General features: G+C 41.1%; 1 protein-coding gene across 3 annotated transcripts in view; it reads left to right on the forward strand.

The window, feature by feature from the left end:
* The window catches only part of CADM1 (cell adhesion molecule 1), a 321512-nt gene that overhangs the window by 158654 nt on the left and 143319 nt on the right, over positions 1 to 19539 (forward strand). The window lies entirely within an intron of this gene.

Here is a 19539-nt window from a genome sequence, read left to right on the forward strand (position 1 = left end):
AAAGAGGACGTCACTTAGAGTCTCCTCCCCCCTCCCCCCCCATCAGTTTTATGCCAAGGAAAGATTGAGGAATCTGGATATTCGGAGAGACAGCAGAGTGAGATGTAATTGTGTGGTATTTAAGGAGAGCTGCGCTGTGGCACAGACCAGAGGAGGGATGCTGTGACCAATACGGCAGCAGGTGGAGACCGTGGTTCCCACACAGTGTGGCTCCGGCTCGGGAGCTGCTGCCGTTGGTCACACCAAGTCAAAGGGCTTAAGTGATTATGGTAGTTGAAAGCATGTTGAGTTCAAGGATTTATAATATTCCTTAAAAGGACAATAAATTCAAGGTTAAACAGAGAGTGCACTAGTGTGTGCCTAGGTATTAGCGGTTCTTTAAATCTTTCTCCAAATGGTAATTTCTCTAAAATTTGAGACATAAACATTAGGTAATTGAGTGTCAGGCAAATATTTAAACAGTTTGAATGAATTGATTCAACCTAGCCCTACTACTTACTAGCTGTGTAACCTTAGGCAATTACTTAAATTTTTCTGTGACTTAATTTTCTCATCTATCAAAGGCAGTTGACAATGGCGCCTACCCCTTAGGGTTTTTGTGAGTGTGAAATGAGTTAACCTAAATCAAGTGCTTAGAATAGTGTCTGGCTGATAGTAGTGCGGTACATGCGTTAGTGGTGGCACTGGTGGTGTTCATGTCGTTGTCCTTCCTCCCTCTCCTCCTTCCTCCAGCACCTGTACAAGCGGGAGCTTTCTCCCAATTTAGTCATTCACTCCTTCAGAAGAACCATTCTTCCAGATCTGTGCTTTATAACCCAAGATATTATGATCCACTCGTGGCCGTTCGGTAGTGACCAGCTTTGTGCTTAGGTTATTCCCGGCCAGTCTCTTGAAGCAGGACTTCCAAGCTCACCCTCCGTTCAGCAATGGGAATTATTTTTCCCGGGTTATCCCTGAGCTGATGTGTTACTAGAAGCCCCGGGATGACCCTCTTAGAACGTGTTTATCTGTGACAAGTTCCTTAAGAAATAGATTTTTAATAAATCATTATCACAACTCCATGGGGTGTTATGAACAACCTTTGTGGGCGTTTTGTTTACATATAGTATTGTGTTAGAAGTTGTGGGGGAGAAGGCAAAAAGAAATTACAGCTGAGTGGGGAGGATGTAACGAAGACGGAGTTCGGAAGACTAAGTAGCTTTAAGAACATGAGTGAAGAGCCAAGGGAGGTGAGGATAAGGAGACAGAATGCCGGCCTCCAGGCCTGAGGGAAGAGTTCATAGAAGTATGAAAAGCAGGTCCTCAAAAGACAGTTGGCGTTGAGAAATAATTGAATAGCAAGTTGGTAAGCCAGAAAGAGAAACAATTATGTGGAAAGAATGGGATTTGTTAACTGTGAGGTTGAATGTCTCCAGCACACCAAATTAACTTTATGTCTCAAGCATTGATTCTACCAACTCAATCTCAATAGGAAGCTAACTAACTGAAGAACATCATCAAGGCTCTGCTTGCATGGTGTGTATCAAAGCTGCTGGCCCTGGAACCCTCTGAAAAAAGGGCAGGAACCAAGAGCTTCCGCATCAAGTCAGTCAAGTTTAGACAGACTTGGTTTTAAACTTAGCTACTTACTAGTTGTATTAGTGCACAAGTTAATTAACTCTCTGAACCTCAGTTGCCTCATCTGTAAAATGGTGATAATATGAAGGTGGCACCTTTGAAATTTTGAGGATTGAGATGGATGGATATCTCGGGGTCGTGAGTTCGAGCCCCACGTTGAATGTAGAGATTAACCAAATAATAATAATAATAATAATAATAATAATAATAACTTAAAAAAATTCAAACATGCAGTGTAAGTGAATACTTAGTGGCAATAGTATCAGCAGTACAGTGTTTCAACCAGATAGAGGAACTTCACCTTTTTTCCCCATATTGAGATGCCATGTAAAATGTTAACTGTTTAGCGCTCTACTTCCTAAGAGAAAGTTGGAAAAACACTGGTACACTTAGTTGTCACCTCACTACTGTGAAGTGGTAGTGCTTCTAATTAAGGTTTTGAGATCTCTAGCAATCCTTATATAAAAGGACTAAATTGTGAGCATACACATCAGGAGAGGACTTTGGTGTCTATTGCGTTCGTGTTTTGGTCCCAGTTACTGTATTTTAAAATTTTAAGAAGAGAAGCCAAAAGAGTAGGTCAATGAGAAAACTGAATAGGGCTTTCACCAAGTCCTTTAGTAATAAAGGTTTTCCTGCCCCGGGAACCCTACATCTCCTCTTCCTCCAAATCTGCCACTTAGTTTTATTTTTAAATGCTGACACAAATCCATTTCAATTTTCCATGCGATGTAATATGGTGGAAAGAAGACAGACCGAACAAAACCCCAAGATGAATTTCCTCTGGGCCGTTTGCTAGCTTGTGTGAGCTTGAGTAAATAATTTCATATTCTTGAGTCTCACTTTCTATAAGATGGGGCAAGTCAGGATGCTTACCCTAAGTATCTCCCAAGTATTTAGGACTGAATAAAATACTCTATTTGAAAATCTTGTATAAACTCTGAAGTATGGTTCTCAAAGTGTGGCCGATGGATACCTGGAGATCTCCAAGATTCTTTCAGGGAATGCATGAGATCGAAATTCTTCTCACAGTAGTACGAAGATGTCCTTTGCCTTTTTCAGCGTGTTTCCACTGGCGGCACAAAAGCAGTGGATAAAATTGCTGGCACCTTAGCCTGAATTGAGTCAGTTGGCACCAAACTCTCCTAGAAATTGTATTCCACGTACTTGGAATAAGGCCCTGATGAAGCAGTAGCAACTGTTAAATTTATTCAGTCTTGACCTGAGTACACATCATTTGAATAGTCTGTGTGATGAAAGGGGAAGTACACGTGAGGTACTTCTCTGCCAACCAAAGTACGACGGTCTCAAAGTTGAGTCCTTGTGACCTTGAGTTACAAGCTGAACTCTTTGAACACTTGGACACATTCCACTTCATGGAATGCCATTTTTACTTGACAGGATGATTAACAAACTGAGGTTATTCAGACTTGGGTAGTAAGCTTTTTTTTTTTTTTTGAAAGTAAAGTGAGCTTGTCATTTTAAGAGAAACAGGGGACAGTGTGTGTTGTCAATGATAAAATTCTCTTGAATGAAAATAAGAATTTGAGAAAACGTGTATCCTCCACTGTAAACTTAACAGCTTCCTTAATACTTAAAGACTTTTCCCAATAAGGTTGCTGGTGATACTAATGAATGTGATTTATTTATTTTTGTAATGAGATGTGTCCGCATTTGGAAGGTCTCCAGAACCCAGTGGACTGTTTTCCAAATGACCAATACATGATGTCAAAAAAACAAAAAAAAATCAGGCATCAAGATCCATTCAAAGTGCAAGACAGAGCAGTGGATTTTCATGTAGCAGAGTATGAAAGTTTTTTGATATGGCTTCCAATGCCACATTCTAACTTAGCATGAAGAAACCACATCTTGTTGAGTTTTGGTATAGTATCAAAGAAGAATATCCATAATTATCTGAAAAGACCATTAAAATACTTCTCCCTTTCCTACTACATATCTGCATGAGGCTGGATTTTCTTCACAGGCTTGAAGCAGAATATATCACAACAGACTGAATAGAGAAGCAGAAGAATCCAGAGGTCTTTTATTAAGCCGGCATTAAAGAGATTTGCAGAAATCTCTCAGTAATCTTTTTGCTTTGGAAAATGTAGTTTTTCACAAAATATGCTATTTAGATTAACATGTAATGGATTTATTATTTTAAGTGGATTAATAAAAATATTAAAGATTTTCAATCTTAATTTCTGATATAAACATTAACAGATGGAAATCATATAAACAGAAGCTCTTTGGGGTCCTCAATAATTTTTAAGAGTTTTTAAAGGGTCCTGACATCATGAAGTTTGAGAACTTCACTTCTGAAGTGATAAATTAAGACCTAACGATTTTTATGGTTTACCAATGCATGATATTGCCATCTCGTGACAAAAATAGGGAAATGCAGGTATTTTTGAAGAGCTCAGCTGTCAGGTCCTTGCAGTGATTTCGAATGACTGCTTTTTTGGAAATTGATCAAAAGAAAAGACCTAAGTCTTTTTTTTCCAAGGGATATGTCTTAAGATATGTGTGCCCGAAACACTAATTGTCAGGAGATGAAGGAAGAACAGGTGATGAAGTGGTTACTTTTAAAGGCCAGCGTTGGTCTTATGTTCCCAATAGTAAGAACACATTTAGTTTTTGGTATCAATATGTGTGTTTCCTAGTACACAGAGCCCCCTTGGATGTGATGTTACAGGCTGTAAAAGAGGTATTTACTATTTGCAAGGCTGATAAAAGCTTATGGCGGTATCATATACTTTGGTGGCATTTCCTTATCACCTGTAATTAGGGTTCAATTATTGGTCAGGAATACAGACTCTAGTTATCATAGTCTTCTGAAGGGCAATGTGATCATTTTTGGTTTTTGTTTTCTGGGGGTTTTTTTGGTGAGGGTTTTAGGCCCACACTCTGGTGACGAATTTGGATTTGTATCTGCCCTCAGATACTACATCCTGGCAAGATCCTGTGTGATGGGTTCTGTGCAAACATGCAGAGTAAGCAGCGTTCCTTACCTTCTAGTTCCCTGAGAACACAAATCCACAATGTAAATACGCCCAAACATGTAGAAGGACATATAGACAAATAGAGCTTGAGCCCAATGCTGGAAGATACAGCTGCAAAACCAGGCTCATGAATAATGGACATTTATGCTATGGAATTAGCTTCAGTGGCTCTGTTTTTGCATCGATGAACTATGTGAAAAGGAAGGAACCTCACTTCATTTTCATTCAGTTAGAGGAAGGCCCACTGGCCAGTTTTATTTATTTATTTTTTTACTCAATTCAGCTGATTGTTTTCAAAATAACCTGTTCTTTTCAAACAGTTATGTGTGGAGGGACAGCTGTGCTCGGATGAAATGCCTGAGCCCTCCACTCTAACTACTGTACTAATTTTCTGCCTAGATTCACGATGTGCCCAGTGACCCTGCTGATGAATATTTTAGACATCTGCATGAATAATCAGACTGCCCACAGGAGAGCCACTTGCTTGTTTGTGAGGCTGGAGATGCTGGCTGGATGATGCTGACTCTGGTTCTGTGCACCAATGTGAAAGTAATAAATACCTAAGTAGTAAATTCTTAATCGGGATTGTCTCTGAGCATCCACGGGTGCTCTGAAACTGGTTGCCACATTCTACATGTAGGTAGATGTGTGTGTATGTTGGTGTTTCGGAGAAAACTCTAGAGCTTGTATCAGACTCTTCAAAGGGACTGTGACCATAAAGGCTAAGAAGCGCTGGATGCTGCTTTAGTCTTCAGAGTGCTTCTACATACATTTTTATTTGATCTTCCCAATAGTTCTGAGAGAGACATGGCAGAGATTCTCTTTCTCTCTCGCTCTCCTCCCCTCCTTTTTTTTGTAAAGAAGAGCAGGACTGGGAGCCGAAGTGGTTTTAAGTTTCATCCTGTAGGCACAGGGAGCTATTGAAGGTTTTAATTCAGGAAGTGATCCCGTCAGATTTGTTATTTACAGAGATTGCCCTGGTGATACAGCATAGGGGATGTCTCAGAGGAGTGAGAAGCTAGTTAGGAGTTCCATTTGGAAGATCAGGTGAGGAAAGATGGTCTGAGTCTGTGGCAGTCAGATTGGGAAAGAGCCGGTGGATTTTCAAGAGTTGAAATTCTTTGGATTTGTTTACCAGTTGGTGTCGGAGGGAGGGTGGAGGAGGGAGATGAGGGAGAAAAAAAAGGAAGTTTTTGAAGATGACTTTCTGGCTTGGTTGACTACGTGAATGGAGGCAGCGACATTATAAGCTTAGTTTTAGCCGTGTGGATTTTGAAGCAATACCCTCATCCAGAGGGAAAGACCAGTAAGCAATCTGAAGTGTGTGCTGGTCCAGAACCGGGGCTTGGTGTACAGGATGAGAGGTGAAGAGGCGACGGGGTTCTGGGCAGGCCACCCTGGAGTGCGCCACTTCGACATGTGGATATTGGACAGTCGGGGACCTAGGGGACCCAGAAGGAGCTTCTTGCTTCACTTTTAATTGCCTCTCAGAATTTCATCGAGGGCCCGGAGCAGAAAGAGAGCTGGGAGCCGAGATAACTACAGACTCTGGGCCAGGGGTGGGGAGCTGGGGGTCGCTGCAGGCCTGTTTGTGCAAAGTCCTCTCCTGTCCCGTTGTCTCCATTCCAGTGAGGAGCTTTTGTGTACCAGACAGTTGCTCTTTCCATCTTTCTATGAATTGCCTTCCTCCCCTTTGAGCCCCAGACCCCATCCCCCTTCCCCTTTGTCCTTAGCTCAGGATGGCTTCTAGGCCTCAGTTGCCTGGGAAGAAGTCTCATGTCTTTGGGGTTCCCGTAGGAATGAAATTAAATTTTTCTCCTGTAAATCTGTTTTATGTCAACTTAATTATTAGGCCAGTCAAAAGAACCCAGAAGGGAGAAGTGTGCCTTCCCTACAAGGGCTTGTGTAGAACAGCGCGGAGATACCAACCAGCGTTCAGCCAGCTGGAGTGATGGTCTTAGGGTGGCCAAGGAACATCACTTATTAAAAAATTCTCTCTATTCCCGAGTAGAGAAGTAGGGATCAAATCTTATCTCTTGACTTTCTTCACACTCAGATTACTCCCACTATTTCGGGATGACCTTAAATCAGACGCCACTGTAATCTGCCTTTCAGTCAGTGGGGGCACCAGACCAAGGATCTCTGATCTCCCGCATTCTTAGAAACGGGAATTGACACTTTACCAAGCACGTGTAAACGCCAGCCAAACGTTAAGCCCCTCTCCGCTGTCCCGGCCCCCCACAGTTGCTTCAAGAGAGTCTCACGTTTTCCTCCGTGTTGCTACACGGCACCCTCCCGAAGTATAGCGTTCCTTTTGATGACTTTGCTAACACCCAGATCTCACAGTTCTCCTCCCTCAACTAAGATGACCTTCGTCTTCATTCCACTTCAGCCGTGCATACACATGCCCCACCTAATAGATCGGCTCCACTTTCAGCATTTCAAACTCTGTCCGTCTCTTCTTTGAAGTCCCAACTTCTCCCTGCCCGCCTCTTGCTTTTCTCTTGAGCCTGCTCTTTTCTCCTCCTTGGTGCCATCCCTTGTTCTGTTCTTGTTTCCTGGTGGGGGGAGACGGGGAGAGAGGAGGCTGGTACTCCTTCAGATACGCTGCTTGTGTACCCTGCTCAGAAATAATAAGATGGCTCGGTCATGTGGATTTCCTCTCTGTGTTCTTCAGTAATTTCCAGCCAGATTCTTTCCCTATCATGGGTCTCTCGCCCCCGCCCCCCGCCCCCCGCCTGTTTTTGGGCAGCTGGACATTGTTAGAAAACCTCACAAAAACTGGGGCAGTTGGATCAATAAATGTATGTTGAATAAGGGAACCTATCTAATAATTCTCCCCCTCCCCCCCATGGGGAAGCTGAGAACTGTGCTGAAGAAAAACGGATCAGTATTTCATTTCCGTTTCATCCTATCATCTCCGCTAGCTTTGCCTATGTGAATATTTGTTATGTGTGTCAACAGGATAGCTCAGAAAATCTGGGGTCTTCCTAACTTGGAGTGCTTTTATGGGAAAACCAGCCTTTGCATCTCCAGGTTTTTCCTTACAGGCTAGAGACGGGCTGAAAATCTTGCTGAGAATTTCCCCCAGATATTTATTTACCCTTTGCAAGTTAGGAATTGGACTATGCAAATGCTTTCCCTTCTAAGCTGTGAGTGATATTTATTTATTTTATTTTTGTCAGGTGGTTCCATGGTTCATGAATTCTTTATTGTAGTAGGAGTCATCAATTGGATGGAGAACTATTGAAATCGTAAGTTTAGGACATTATCTGGAATAACCTAAACAATGCTTTTACCTTTTGGGCCCTTAATTTAATTCAAAATTAAATGAGTCTTATGATGGTAAGCTTCACAGATATGCCTGCAGGGCTTTCGGGATGGAAATGTGAGTCTCTGTGTTGCAGGGGAGGCTCTTTTGTTTAGTTGAATGGGCTAGGAAATCTTTGCCTAAAAACACTCATTGTTTAGAGGGTGTAAATAACTGAACATATTGTTAGTGCGACGTTTCATTTGAGATTGAACCACTGACTCCCAAGAATGTAGCAAAGTGACTGGAAGTGCTGTGAACAGTGTCTTCTTTATTTCCTTTAAAATACGCATGAAATTGTCTGAAAAGGAAACAAATCCCCAGAAGGAACCACAATGAGCACCAGGCGTTGAGCCCATTGTCAAGTTTTTGGAAGGAGTTTTTATTCTTCCCTGTGGTTGAAACCAGATTAAGAGTTGCCCCTTGCGGGTGCCTGGGTGGCGCAGTCGGTTAAGCATCCCACTCTTGGATTCAGCTCAGGTCATGATCTCAGGGCCCTGATCTCAGTGTCCTGAGATCAAGCGCCGCATGGGCCTCTGCACTCAGGCTGGAGTCGGCCGGAGATTATCTCCCCCTGCTGGTGCTCTCTTTTTCTAAAATAAATAAATAATCTTAAAAAAGAGTTGCCCCTTCTTCAGCAACCCCTTCCCAATGTGACATGATCCTTACGTCTCCTCCAGCCCGCGCCCCCCCCCCGCCCGGCCATCTTCTACCTCTCCAGTCGCGGGTGGGGTCCCGCTCTCCAGTCGCGGGTGGGGCCCCGCTCTCCTTATCCCGGTCTCTTGCCCCTTTTGTTCCTCTCCAGCACTGCTAATTTCTTCCTTTGGTTTGGCAAATACCTGCTCCTTCTCTGATACACTCAATTTTTTTGTGTGGGGTGCAGTGTAGTAGATGGAGATTGTTCTTATTGAACAGACTCCTGGCTCCCACCCAGGTTCTGGCTTGGTCTGTGACCTTGGGTTGCTTGGAAGTCAAGCACCAGGATTTGTGCCTACTATCCATCATCCTTTGACCCCCTTTCTTGTTGCCAGTGTAGGCTTTGTTTGTCTCCCCCAGGAGGAAGGCCCACAAGGGCAGAGAAGGAAGAGTTGGGGTGGTGGTGTATTCCTTTTCATCGACTCTCCAGCAATTTATGCAATTGCTAGCACACGGGAAGCATGGAAGAGATTTGTCAAATCATTAATGAGACTCAATTACTGGAAAGGGCTTTAAAGCAGACCTCAGGTGTGGTAAGCATTGAAGCCCAAGGTCAACAAACCAAGCTCAAGGATGTGAGAAAGGAACCAAACCACCTATTACAGATGCATAATGAAAACAAAAATCAGCCGCTCCGTAGCCAAGAAGTTGTAGGAATCTGCAGCAAAATCATAAACAGATTTGCTTTATGAAACCAACTGTAAGCAAAGCTCTGCTTTGTAAACTCAATGAGATATATAAAGAGGGTGCATCTAGTAAATGAGAATTTTAGAACGGGTATAATGAAATGAAAACCATAATAAGTAAAATAAATCGTCATTGTAAATAATAAACAGATTTTACTTAGAAAACCCAGCCAGTGCTAGAGAATAAATTTCAGGAAAATGCCCAAAATGTAACAGAGAAGTCTAGAAAGACACAGATCCAGCCTACGCATGAGATTATTGAGGAAGATTGAGCAAAACAAATGGACCAAATGTGATAATTATTGGAGGGACATTTTTCAGAACGAGGATTCCTGATCTTAGGTATTGATATGCCTTATGACATTCCAGGCAGAATTTCTAATTACAGGTCAACACAAAAAATATTCTGAGCTGTTTTTCTTTAACTTGTTAAAAAGAAACCACAGCCCAAAATGGCATCACTTAGGTTACATAGTAAGTCTTGGTTTACCGACTTGGGGCCTTAACCTAACTAGTTCCAACCTCCCAGAAACGTCACCTTTATCAGGCCACATGAGAATTTCCTGGGCCGCACTAGGAAATTTACTGATGGACCCCTTCAGTTCCACTTTGCCTAAAGCAATGTATTCTTTGCTAGTAATTTCCTCCCCCCCAACTCTCTCTACCTTTATTTATTTATTTTTTTAAATATTTTATTTATTTATTTGACAGCGAGACACAGCGAGAGAGGGAACACAAGCGGGGGGGGGGGGGAGTGGGAGAGGGAGAAGCAGGCTTCCCGCCGAGCAGGGAGCCTGATGCCAGCTGGATCCCAGGACCCTGGGATCATGACCTGAGCCGAAGGCAGACACTTAACGACTGAGCCACCCAGGCGCCCCCCTCTCTCTACCTTGAAACACTTTACCTTTTCTGTAGCCCTTTGGAACTCCCCTGTAATTGCTTGACAGGATGTTGCCTGATTCATGAGTTGATTAATAAAAGCCAGTGAGATCTTTAAAATTTACTTGGTTGAATTTTTGTTATTTAACAAAGTGGAAAACTGGTAGGTAGAATAAAGGAAGTAAAAGTGCTAAATTATTAATTTTTCATTAAAGGGAGACTAATCTTTTGAGGTTGCATTGAGAGTAGATACATAGTGCTTTTAGATTTATTAAAAGTTTTAGTAGAAGAAACAGGATCCCTGTAAAAATCAGTACAGAAAACAAAAAAAACAATCCCATCTAGCTATAGATAAAGCAGTAGTTGCATATTTCTTTTCTTGTCTGCAGACTCACATTTATCTCCTTTTCCAGAGAGATTAAATTTGGAAATGGCAATATCTATGTATTTCCAAATAATATATAATTAATTTGACTCTTAAGAATCTTAAATATTCCTTTCAAACAACTTGTGTGACCTAAGTAAACAACGGAATCTAGCACTTAATATCATTTTGTCATTGCACAAGTGTCTGACCCACCTAATAAGGCACAAAGAAATATTTCTTGAAGGAGTGAATGAAGACCTATAAACATTCACTAAGTATATACTTGGAAAATGTAATTTCATCTACAGACAACAACTTTAGAAGTAATTGCACTGTTTCTCCCTTGTAACAAGAGAGGGAGATAACAAAAATGTACTGTGAAATCTGGACCAAACATCTGTCATGAAGGAAGACATGGAGGAAATGTTGAGATTAGCACGCAGTAATGAACATGTTGATAAGTGCTGGGGAAGGCAGAAATCAGAATTTAAATAAGTCCTAATTTGGGGGCTCTCAAAAGGTTAATTCAGATTGTTCTAGATGTTATCCTATCAGAGAGATTTGGCCAATCTGGTAGAAAATCAGAGGTCAACAGAAGTGATTAAGCAGCTAGAAAAATCAGTTCACAAAGGAGATCTTAGTATATAATTTTGAAAAAGAATTTGAATTTCTCTAAGCCCAGGGAAACCAGAAGGATAGTTTAGAATGATTTGGAGAGCTGTGGAGCCGATGGCATAAAATTGAGTAGAAAAAATACCTATTGAGTGTAAGACAGTTCTTAATAGACAAATTACAACAACCATGGAGCATCCAAGGAAAGGAGTAAAGATATTTTGATAATATCTGACACCCCAAAGAAAGACAACAGCTACCATTTATTGGGGACTCCACGTCCGACACTCTAGATGTATCATTTCATTTAATCTCCTCCGTAATCTACAAACGAGGTCCTAACGTCTTCATTTTACGAAGGAGGGTATGAAGGCTGGTGGCTGCTAAGCAGGGAGCTCTGTGGACCCTGGCTGCAGATCCCAGTTCTGATCACCATTCCATGTCTGCCTTCCAGGCGAGGCAGTTGGGTGAGAACAGGTATGTTGTGCAGAGATTTGACAGAGTCAGCTAGCTAGTTTTCCATATGCTAAACCACGTGATCCCAACAAGCCATTTCCCGTTAAATTAATAATCTCTTCTGTATTCCAATCAAAGATGCAGTTTTGTTCAGTCTTCTGGATGAGTGAATCCTTGCGGAAACAAGATTTGTAGAGGAGAAGGCTTTCTTTTATTTTTTTAATTTTTTTATTATGTTAATCACCATATATTACATCATTAGTTTTTTTTTTTAAGATTTTATTTATTTATTCATGAAAGACAGAGAGAGAGAGAGAGAGAGAGAGGCAGAGGGAGAAGCAGGCTCCCAAGGAGCAGGGAGCCCGACACGGGACTCGATCCCAGGACCCTGGGATCACGACCTGAGCCGAAGGCAGACGCTTAACCATCTGAGCCACCCAGGCGCCCCACATCATTAGTTTTTGATGTAGTGTTCCATGATTTATTGTTTGTTCATAACACCCAGTGCTCCACGCAGAACGTGCCCTCTTTAATACCCATCACCAGGCTAACCCATCCCCCTACCCTCCTCCCCTCTAGAACCCTCAGTTTGTTTTTCAGAGTCCATCATCTCTCATGGTTCCTCTCCCCCTCTGACTTACTCCCCTTCATTCTTCCTCGAGGAGAAGGCTTTCTTAATACCGGTGTAAAGTAAGTAGGTATTGAGCCCCAGAGTAAGCAGTGTCCAGCAAATGTCAGCCCTTCAGGAGGCTTTATAGGCCAGAAAATCGGCTGCAGAGTAGGGTATAAGGAATTGGCAGGAGAGACCTGCGTTGGAGTTCCTGTTCTACCTTTCATTGGCTTACACTTCGCAAGGGAGGAAAACTTTCCCTTTCTTCCCTTCTCAGTTCTTTGGCCTAATAATGAAATTGACCTGAAACGGATTAGTGGGGGGGACCATTTTAATTTTGCATGTCTGCGAACTCAGGGAACTAGAACTCTCAAAGAAGTGACCAAGGCAGGCAGCTCTTTTATTCTTTCTAAATGAAGCAACAGTGAACTCATGAAAAATTGACAAGAGGTTTGGGCCTGGGGTAGTAAATTAGTGAAGTAAAGGGTTGATTTTTATAGCTTTCCCAGCCCTGAATTTACTATTACTGGTGATAAGTATGTCTTTTTCCCTTCTGTACAGGGAGGGTACCTTTCATACAAGAGATTCATTTTCTGCTTTCAGGGGGACAAAGGAGGGTCAGAGTGTCCTTCGTGCACTGGCTGTTTAAGTAACTTTAATACGAAGTAATCGGTATGGAAGAGTGGCATATTTGGGGGCAGCCTGCCCTGAACCCCATCACTCCCCCTCTGAAACTTCCTGGAAGTTTCATATATTAAATGCTAAGCCGATGGCTGTAGAGAGCAGAATCAGGTTAGCAGCTGAGTAGTAGAGTGCTTCATATGTCATTGAGCTTCTCTCTTCATTGTGAGAACAGTTGTGACTCATTTTAGGAGGCAGTGATCCAGGTAGGCTCTCAAAGTTAGGCCTATATTACATAAACACCCAGGTGTTTAATAAGAGGCATTTCTAGAGAAACAAAAGAAAAATAGTGGGTGATGATTGGAGCAAACTATAAACCAGTTTAAGTTCTTTTTTTAAGATTGTACTTATTTTTGCGAGAGTGGGGAGCAGAGGGAGAAGCAAACTCCCCATTGAGCAGGGAGCCCGGTGTGGGACTCGATCCCAGGACCCCGGGATCATGACCTGAGCTGAAGGTAGATGCCTAACCACCTGAGCCACCCAGGTGCCCTAAACCAGTTTAAATTCTGAGAGTGTCCAATGGAAAAGGTTTGTGGATGTCAGACTCAAAGCATCTTCAGATAGAGTGAGGGCAGGTGGTGGCAATCTGATGGATTTTCCTGGTTTGTGGTTTGAATGTCTGGTGATTTTTCTGAGTGCCGTGTACAACAAAGGCATGAAGACTGTCTATATATGAGCTGTTGTAGTGATTTTCATGAGTTTATATTAAGTTCAACTTCACCGTGCATGGCTTCGGAAAAAAAAAAAAAAAGGCAGTTTTAGTTTTCAGTGACTCCAAGTCAGAAGGGTGGGAGAAAAATTGGAAGCATTTGTTTGGAGAGTTGCCACCCGACATTGGACGAAACTAGAAGAATTCAGGTTCTAGTTCAGCTTCTAGGTGGAGAACACAACCTATAAGACAGTGAACAGGATTAAAATCTGATATTCACAAAGGTGTGTTACAGATTTTTGCTTCATACAGTTACCCCCATTTTTACCAGAGGTAAAATAAGTTTGCAAAATAAATCTAGTCTTAATAAACAGCAAGAGTAGTAATTGACGGGGCGCCTGGGTGGCTCAGTCAGTTAAGCGTCTGCCTTCGGCTCAGGTCATGATCCCAGCGTCCCGGGATCGAGCCCCGCACTGGGCTCCCTGCTCAGCGTGGAGCCTGCTTCTTCCTCTGCCTGCCACTCCCCCAGCTTGTGCTCCCCCTCTCTCTGACAAATAAATAAATAAAAATAATAAAATCTTTTAGAGTAGTGATTGACCATATAGAATCTCTTAATCTGCTTTGTTGAAATCTTCTTTATAAGGAATCTCTGATTGAGCTTTTTAAAAGCCTCTTAAGCCTAGGAGCCAAGTCAAGTTCGAGACATCACACTTCACCTGCAATGCTTACGTATTTAAGTTAATTCTTTTTCTCAAGGTCTCCATTATATCCTGAGGTTCTTGTGCCTGCCTGCCAGGAAGTGACCATCATTCCTCACCTGGTAAGGCTGCTGGGAACCCTGTATGTAAGGTACCAGGCCTGTTTCTTCAAGGGGCTCTTTTGGCTCCGTTAAGTCAACCTTAGTTCCTTAAAACTGTCTGGTCATATCTGAGTCTTTGTACATCTCCACAGTATGACATTTCAGTCAAAGCCTTGGTAATACAAGCAGTGTTTCCAATTGTATCCTGTTACAAAGAGAACAGATTCTTAGTTAACTTATGTAAATACCTGTATTGCCATGAAAATTAGAATACTCACTGCGAGTTTCTGAATTCTAGAGGGATCACGTAGAGAGAAAAAGATAAAGGCTTTGCCTTTGTTCACAAAGGAGTATTTTATCAAATTGCTCTAAGTCATAGGTAGCTTGAGAGAAAAGAGGAAAAAAGGCTTCCCTAAATCTGGAAAAATACTTTAAAAAATCGATGTTTTTAAAAAAATCATAAAAAATTAATAATCATCCTTCGTTTATTCAGTTCCATGTAATTAATATTTGTTTTGGTTAGTTTTTCCATTAGTTCAGAAAATTCTTACCCAGTTCAGTGGGAGGTTTTTTGTTTGTTTTTGAATTTAAAATTATTAGGAACCTGTATTCTATAGTATTTTCCATGAGTCTCGTGGAAGACTAAGCACTTTTGCAAACACTCTTGCGGAAGCATCAGAGGAGAATAATCACCATTTATGAGTGAGAAAAATCTTAAAAATGGCCATGGTTAAGGATCTGATGGGAGTTCATTACAATGCAATTAACAAGAAAATTTGTTTATTTCTGCGACACATAACATTTTGAGATAATAACTAGAATTGTGACTGATAACGTTATAACCAGGGCATATTAGATTTCTAGGAATTGCGTACAATTTGTAGAACACTTACAACATAGACCTCAATACAACATGAAGAAGGCTTAGTATTACCTTTCGTCTGACAATATTTTCCATGTAATTGAACTCCTCAAAGAAGCCTAATTAGTTTAACATCTTTTTTTTTAAGGGGAGAGGACACATCTTTTGAAATGTTCCAGGGACCCTTTGGAACATCCCAAAGTTAGTCTAAGGTCAAAAAGACTTATTTAGAATTTGGTTTTGGGAACTTGTCAAAACCATCAAAGAGGTTTTAAAATACTTGGTCAAATAGGATCATAGGTCACTGTGAAACAATACCTGGTTATCTCTTTTGCCACAGTGATAAGAGACTTTGCAGGCAAATAAAGGTAAATAGTTGTTTAAAAAAAAACCAGAATAAACAAACTTTGCGCTTTTAATAAAGAAGACTCAGTTGTTTTTTTTTCTTAATCAAAGACCTGATAAAGATGGAGGGAATCATTTTGACAAAACATAAATTCTTTGTTTTATAGGCAGGTTACTTTAAAAGGTAAAGAAAAACCTTTTATAATCTCTTATCAAGAGCGGACCAATGGTTCAAGAAAATTTTGTCCTAAATTTTAACAGAAAACCACAGTCTAATTTTACACCAGCTTATTTTTGATATTAAAATTCATTTAACTTAATTAGATTTATTCTAATCTTAGCTAGCTTGACTACACATTAAAATTCCTTTCCAAAGATTCCTTTTCCATAAACCTACAACTTTATTTTTTACATTCAGATTTTGTCCTGTGTTTGTTTTTTTTTTCCTCTTTCCCATTTTGAAATAACTTGCCTCTCTTCAGGGCAAAATCCGCCCCCCCCCCCAACAAAAACACACTCTCATTTCTCATTCCTTCCCACCCCCCCCCCCAGTAAAAACCTACGTCTTGCTTTCCTTGTATTTGGAGTTGTTTCCCTTATTTCTTATTGCTTTATTTCCATATATTAGAATTTTTAACCCTTAAGAACCTTAATTTTTAGTGAAAATAATGAAGTAAGCAATTATGAACTGTCTTTTATGTTAGCATTCTGTGGCTTGGCAAATTTAGCAATACTTTTTTTTAAATAAGTCAGTCAGTCCTCTAGCCTTCCTGGGGATAATAATAGCTTACCTCACGGGGTAGAAAATTTGATGCTATGCGTATGTAAGGATAGCATGTGTGTATGCAAATAACATTGTATGCATATAAAGATGGTGCGTAGATGGGATAGAATGTATATAGTAACAGCACAGTGTATGTATGTAAAATGCTTAGCTCGGTGCCCACACAGAATGCCTGTTCAATTAATACTTGCTGGCATTATTATTCATTGTTCAGATGCAGTCCTCAAGTAAATATTTTAGGAAGTATAGCCAAGTGATACTGTAGGGTGGTAAGTTTTAAAAAAAGATTTTAATTTTATGCATTCCTTCAGCTGATGCATTTAATAATAAAATTTCACCCTCCGTGTCCCCTTTTCACAATTTGGGAATTTACAGAATGCTCTGGTGTTTTAAAGGCAGGAGTTTGTTCACTGAAAACACAGCTTATGACAAATGCAGTGGTTGCCAAGTTCTAATACGTTAGTAGGCAGAAGCATGCTTTTAATATTCATCATTTTTAAGTGCTACCAACTGACATTCAGCACTAAATGTGCAGATATGGGTGCTGAGCAAAACAGAGCTAGGAAGAGAGGACTTGCTAATTTGTATTCTAGATGGAAATCTTAAATTAGTTTCCAAGATTTTTAAATGGATTTTTAAATGCTGAGCACATAGGATATTGAGTTCATATTAATATTTATGAGGTTATAGAAGATATTTAGTGAAATATTTGTATAATTTAATTTTGGTCATAATCAAGTAGGAAACCATAACAAGAAGGACATTGTACTTTACTTTGGTGACTGTTTCGTGGCCTGTAGTCAGGAATATCCTTCTGGAAGAGCCCCAGACAACGCAAATTGAAGAAGTGCTTCTTTATTATAAGCCAGAAGTCATAGGTTATTTGTGTATAAATTCCTTGGTTTGGATAGTTTCAGGTTAATTTCATTTATGTTAATTAATTTAGAAATAAGTATTGATAATGACCTTTTAAAAGCATTTATTGACAGTTTTGCAGAACTCTGTAATCTAGCAGCTTTTACATTCTTTATTATACAAAACAGCTCTGTTGGTTCACAGAAAACCTGCTTCCTGTAGTTTTGCTTAGGGCTAATTGAGTTTAATGTAGTTTTGTGTGCAGAAGGTATTGACTTGTGCATAGTATTTAATTTGTGTAAATATGTGTGTATGTAACGTTTTGCCCCTCTGAGTTTTATTTTAAATGTAACCCTTAAAACTGGGATAATAGAAATTCTTAGCTTAGGCCTGCTAGCAGTTGCAGGTGCCAACAGTTTAAACTGCTGTAGAAATACAATTATGAGCAGCCAAGAGCAAATCTTGTTTTAAGGTCCATGTGTAATGAATGCCTGTTAGTATCATAGAATACAATTAAAAAGAGGTTTACCTCTCCTAAGCTGTGATTGGTTCCTTCTGATGGAAGTGTGGAGTCCCATGAGTAGAATGTGTATTCTGCTCTCGGTGATTTAGATACCAGTGAGCCTGGCATACTGCAGGCTTGGATAAATTCAGGGCAGTTATAGTCAAGCAGAGATGGGAAAAGACTGAAAGATTAATGAGGGAGCTTAAAACAAAGCTCCAAAAATGAGAGCAATGCACTGCTTGGTCTTATGTAATTGTGCCGAATAGAAGTCAGTCTTGGCTGCTGCTGTTTAAAAATTTTAGGAGGTTGGCAGGAAATGTTTGTTTGTTATAAAAATTGGGTCTAGAGAGTGCTCATGAAAACCCGGGACAAAAAAAATCTAATTCTCACTTGCTTGTGTCTTCCTTCAGAGACACACCCTTCTGTTCATCCTCCTTTTATTCCAGTTTCACCAACCCACCTGTCTCCACCCCCTGCCCCCCTTCTTTTGGGCCAGGACCCTTAAGGAGAACTCTGATCTGATCCGAGGCTGCCTCCCATCGCAGGGCCATCAAGAGATGCGCCTCTGAGATGTGTTCCTGGGAGTGACCCTCTTTCGCCCCAAGGCCAAAGAGGGGCGTGGGAGACCTCCGAAGGTAATCCAAGTTACCATTGGTTACCTGTGGCTGTTGTGGGCACCAGCAACCGTGTTCTTTCTAGTGGGTGGTTGTAGATAGCAGTTCTGCAGCAGTTCTTCCTGTAGATCTTAACTTAAGGGATCCTAATGGCCTTAAAATGCTATTTTACCTTTGAAAATCCTTTTAATAGGTGCCGTAACGAACCTTCCATTTAAGTGATGGACCCGGTTGAGCAGTGCAGTGAAGCTGGCCGTACTGTTAATGTGAGGCTGGGCACTTAGAGGGAAGAAAAGCAGCTCATAAATAACGTGGATGCAGGTGAATCACTTCTGAAATTTAAAGCTTGCCAATACCAGTGACGAAAAGCTGCCTCGAAAGAGAAATTGCCAACTCACGAGCAAATTCTTCAGCTTCAATCTAATCACGCCGGGCCTTTTAACTCTGCTTTCTGTTTCCTCTTCAAGGAGTTTGGCGCCACCTACAGGAAGCAGGAAGCACAGAAACCTGCACTGCCTCTCGTAGCACCTGGGTTTTCCCATTGGTCATCCCTCATCTTTACTTTTTAGAAATTCGATCACTTGGTTGTCATATAGTATTTATCAGCCTTCCTCTTGGCCACGAAATGAAGCTAAGCTCTGTGGGGAGAAAGGTTACATCTGTACTAGCTGTTTGGCAGGAAATCCTCACCCTTACTGCTTTTTAAGGTATCTGGGTATTTCTGCTGCCATGCACCTTCTCCACGGACACACTGACCCGAGCACGGTTAGCTATTGAGGGCCTAAGTCTGTAAAGGTACCACTGATCCTTCACTGTTTTGCCTTCTTTTGTTTCTTGTAGAGAGCCCTCGTGGCTTCCAAATCACCGTGCCTATTGTTGATGTTCGTTTGTTTTGTTTTTATTGGCTTTATTTGGAGAGAAATGTTAGGAAGTTTAAAAACTCGCACAGAGGCAGAGAAAGTTTGGGATCCTGTGATTCAGTTTGGAGAAGCCTGAGGGGAGACACGTGATGACTTGCACAGGTGCATTAAGAAGGATCAGTTATTTTCATTCATCAGCTCATAACTATATCACTGAATTAAGTTCTTCATTGTTTCAAACTGGAATGAATGGGCTTGAAAGGCGTTAAGAACAATGTGCGGCTTTTCTCTTTGCCGAGTGAACTGACTGCAGCTCTTTTTTTTTTTTCTCCCCGGTGATATCTCGAATC

This window comes from Eumetopias jubatus, unplaced genomic scaffold (genome assembly GCF_037043125.1).
Source record: "Eumetopias jubatus isolate StellerSeaLion01/CBP00866 unplaced genomic scaffold, mEumJub1_p1.0 scaffold_13, whole genome shotgun sequence".
In the NCBI taxonomy this organism is placed as follows: Eukaryota; Metazoa; Chordata; class Mammalia; order Carnivora; family Otariidae; genus Eumetopias; species Eumetopias jubatus.